Here is a 4,878-nt window from a genome sequence, read left to right on the forward strand (position 1 = left end):
TATATATATATATATATAGAGAGAGAGAGAGAGAGAGAGAGTTAGAGAGATAGATAGATAGATAGATGTTATATATTACATATATAATATATTATATATATTATATATAATATATATATATATTATATATTTAATAAGATATATATATATATATATATATATATATAAGAGAGAGAGAGAGAGAGAGAGAGAGAGAGAGAGAGAGAGAGAGAGAGAGAGAGAGAGTGTCTTAGAAGTGTTCATGTGTGTGATTATGTTGTGAGATGCTAGATATATATATATATATATATATATATATATATATATATATATATATATATATATATATATATATACAGTGATGATCATATTTATTGGCACGGTAAAATAAAAGTTAAATTTTGTCTAATAAATTCTAAAAAAGGGATTAAATTAAAGAAAATAACAAAGTATATTATGTATTTTTAACTGGCCTTTCCGATGCAGCAATCGGATTTTAGAAAAAATAAATAACAAAGGAACAACAAACATAATTGCAAAAAACCCTTGTTCAAAATTATTGGCACGATTTATTTAATAATCAATTGTATAGCCTTTGGCCTTGATTACCTTCCTCAGTCGCTTTTCATAGTTTACAACCAAGTTGTTGCACTCTTCAGTAGTAATTTTAGCCCACTCTTCCTGACAATAATCCTCCAATTGAATAAGATTCTTAGGCTTCCTTTGCATTACCCTCAATTTTAATGTTCTCCATAAATTTTCAATTGGATTAAGGTCTGGGCTTTGTGATGGCCACTCCAAAACATTAATATGATTGTCCTCAAGCCATTTCTTAGTCAGTTTAGCCGAATGCTTTGGGTCATTATCTTGCATGAACCACCAACGACGACCAAGTGAGAGCTCTTTAGCAGAGTCTTTCAGGTTTTCATCCAATATTTTAACATAATCTTCCTTTTTCATGCTACCTGTGACCTTAACAAGTCGCCCTGGTCCAGAGGCAGCAAAGGATCCCCAAAACATCAAACTGCCTCCACCGTGCTTCACTGTGGGTATGGTGTTCTTAGGCAGGAAAGCTTCGCCAGATTTTCTGTAAATATAAGACACTTTATTATGGCCAAATAACTCTATTTTCGTTTCGTCAGTCCATAGAACACGTTTCCAGAATGCAACATCTTTATCAATATGACGTTTTGCAAAGGCTAGCCTTGCTTTCAGGTGCATAGGCTTCAATAAGGGAGTCTTTCTCGGACGACATGCTTTTAAACCAGCTCTCTTCAAAACTCTACCAACTGTATGTCGAGATACATTCACTCCAGAGGTGCTCTGTTCATCAACAATCTCCCCAACAGAGATCCTTGGGTTTTGTTTTACTTGTCGAACAATTTTCCGTTCATCTCTTGGGGAAAGAATCCTTTTTCTCCCTCTACCCTCTAAACTCATAACGTGGCCTTGCGATTTGAACTTGTTTATTATGGCTCTAACAGTGGATTAGTGAAGGTTTAGCTTCTTTGAAATCTTATCATAGCCTTCCCCATTGGTATGGCATGCTACAACAAGCTTCCTGACGTCTTCGCTGTGTTCCTTAGTTTTAACCATGGCGATTGAAAATTATAATTTAGTCACTTATAATAGTTTAAATAAATCGCTATCTAAAAATTATCTGAAAAAAATTATTCACTGAATTAGCGTTAAACAAGCATAATATGGCTATAAAAAAGTTCAGAAAGCACGTAAACCGGAAATTGATTGATATTATACTGATACTAAAAGAAAAACAAAGCCGTGCCAATAATTTTGAACAAGGGTTTTTTGCAATTATGTTTGTTGTTCCTTTGTTATTTATTTTTTCTAAAATCCGATTGCTGCATCGGAAAGGCCAGTTAAAAATACATAATATACTTTGTTATTTTCTTTAATTTAATCCCTTTTTTAGAATTTATTAGACAAAATTTAACTTTTATTTTACCGTGCCAATAAATATGATCATCACTATATATATATATATATATATATATATATATATATATATATATATATATATATATATATATATATATATATATATATATATACTAGCATGAGTGCTTGGCGTTGTCCGGGTGTTTGGAAATGTGTGTTGAGCAAAAAAAAAAGGTGGTAGTAGGAAGGCAGGCTCGAACACGTACCGCGTAGGAGGAAAAGAATGGGGAAAAAACGTGACGTCTATGCTGTTACGACCACCGCCGAACCGGAAGTGACGTAGGTTTAAATTAAGACTAGACAATCGAAAAAGGAGTAATTTGGTAGAGACCGCAGAGGTCAATTTTTAAAAACTTTGACCCTTATTATGACCTCTTAACATCTATTGTTTTGGGCTCAAATCAAGTTATAAAGTTAAATCCATATCCAAGGAACCTATATCTAAAATTTCAAGTGCGTAGACCCAAAATTGTCGGAGGAGTTTGGTAGAGTTCTCAAAGGTCAAATTGTTGAACTTTTACTCCTTAGCAGGCAAATTTCTGGCCGAAAATGGGTTAGAAATATTTTCCCGAATGTCAATACCCTGTATATCAAATTTCGAGTCTGTAGACTGAAAATTGACAGAGTTATTGTGTAGGGATATGTATACAGACAGACACACAGATGGACAGACAGACAGACAGACACTTTCACTTTTATATAAATGGTAGTAGGAAGGCAGGCTCGAACCCGTACCGCAAAGTGGGAAAAGAACGGGAAAAACGTGACGTTTTTACTGCTACGACCACCGCCAAACCGGAAGTGACGTAGGTTTAAATTAAGACTAGACATCGAAAAAGGAGATGACTTTCGACAATATCGGCGAAAGAAGCGACCCCTCCCTGCAGAAGAGTGTTATATACTGGGTGGTATTAAGATTACGTATGTATTATTCTTTGGTGTTGACTGTTCGTATTAGGAAGAGTCTTAGTGTCATAGAGACAGTCTTAGAAGTGTTCATGTGTGTGATCATGTTGTGAGATGCTAGATATTATATATATATTCATTGTGAGTGTTCATATTGTCTTAAGATGTTCATGTTTGTGGAGATAACATATTGGAGACATAAACAGGGTATATATAAAGAGAGAGACACATTTCTGTATATATATATAATAGCCAGTGTACATGTTACTACAAGAGCACCAAGCCTGTAATTCAACTAGAAGATATTTTTGAATATCTTGATAGATAGACTGAGAGATAGCTTAACATTTACGTTTGACAGTTGTACATATAATACAAACACGTTATCTTTCTCGTTGTAATGATGAACACAGAAGACGGCAGTTATAAAAAACATGATGATCATTTATTCTTCGACCGGTCGGAAATGATTCTGTATTTCAGGGATTCAAAGTTGTTACATTGATCTTGTGAAAATCCATCGCCTCTGTCGAAAGTTTTAGACAGACATGCAAACATACAGACATACATTTATATATTGGTAACTAAAATTTTCGACCCAAACCGATTAAAAAGCTTGCCCTATCTCTGAATGCCCTTTATGTAAAATTTCAAATGTTTAGACTAGAAATTCTCTGAGTAATTTGGAAGAGACCCAGCGGTAATTTTTTTTTTTAACTTTAACCCATATTACGACCCCTTAAAATTTATTGTTTTGGACTCAAATAAAGTTATTAAGTTAGATCCATATCCAAGGAACCTATATCTAAAATTTCAAGTGTTTAGACCCAAAATTTTAAGAGGAATTTGGTAGAGCTCTGAAAGGGCAAATCGTTGAACTTTGACCCCTTAACAACCGAATTTCTGGCCGAAAACCGATTACAAAGATTTTCTCAAATCTCAGTACCCTGTACATCAAATTTCGAGTCTATAGACTGAAAATTTACAGAGATATTAGCGAAATGTACACAGACAGACAGACAAACACACACACACACACACACACACACACACACACACACACACACACACACTTTCACTTTTATAGATATACTAGCATTTCAGCCCGGCGTTTCCCAGATGTTTGGATGTGTATGTTGAGCAAAAAAAAAAAAAAAAAGTGGTAGTACGAAGGCAGGCTCGAACCCGTACCGCAAAGGAGGAAAAGAACGGGGTAAAACCTAACGTTTATGCTGTTACGACCACCGCCAAACCGGGAGCGACATTTTTTCAAATTAAGGCTAGACAATCTAAAGGAGAGGATAACTTTCAAAAATATCGGCGAAAAAAGTGCCCCCTCTGTAGAAAAGTGCCTAGTTGAAGGGGAAGATATTAATGTTTTTAGCCAATTTTTCGATATTTGTCGTATGAAAGATGGAACTTTAAAACGATACTGATCTTGGCAAAATCCGTCGCCTCTATTGAAGGTTTAAGGCAGACATGCAAACAGACATACATACATACATTTATATATTGGTAACTAAAATTTTTCTACACAAACTGATGAAAAAGCTTGCCCTATCTCTGAATACCTTTTATGTAAAATTTCAAATATTTAGACCAGAAATTCTCTGAGTAATTTGAAAGAGACCGCAGAGGGCAATTTTTTTTAAAATTTGACCCCTATTATGACCCCTTAAATTTATTTGTGTGTGGGGGATGCGTGTGTGTGTGTGTGTGTGTGTGTGTGTGCATGTGTGTTTGAGAGTTTGTTCCCTTTGGACTCCTAAACAGTTGAGCCAATTATTTTGAAATTTCACACAGATATACTTTATGTAACTGGAAGTGTTCTTAGATATTTTTGTATCAGAATTCCCCCGATAAGTATCGAAAATAATCGCAAAGGTCCGATTAAAGAAGGAAGAGTATGATTTTAACCAAGGTTAACATCGTTATACAGCCTAAAATCAGAACTGCATCTGAAAAGTTTTATCGTCGTACAAGTAGAAGAGCTCCGCATATGAAATCAACAGTAGGTTCCTTCAGAAGACGGAC

The sequence above is a fragment of the Euprymna scolopes genome, chromosome 35 (genome assembly GCF_053919585.1).
Source record: "Euprymna scolopes isolate OS-2025 chromosome 35, ASM5391958v1, whole genome shotgun sequence".
NCBI lineage: Eukaryota > Metazoa > Mollusca > Cephalopoda > Sepiida > Sepiolidae > Euprymna > Euprymna scolopes.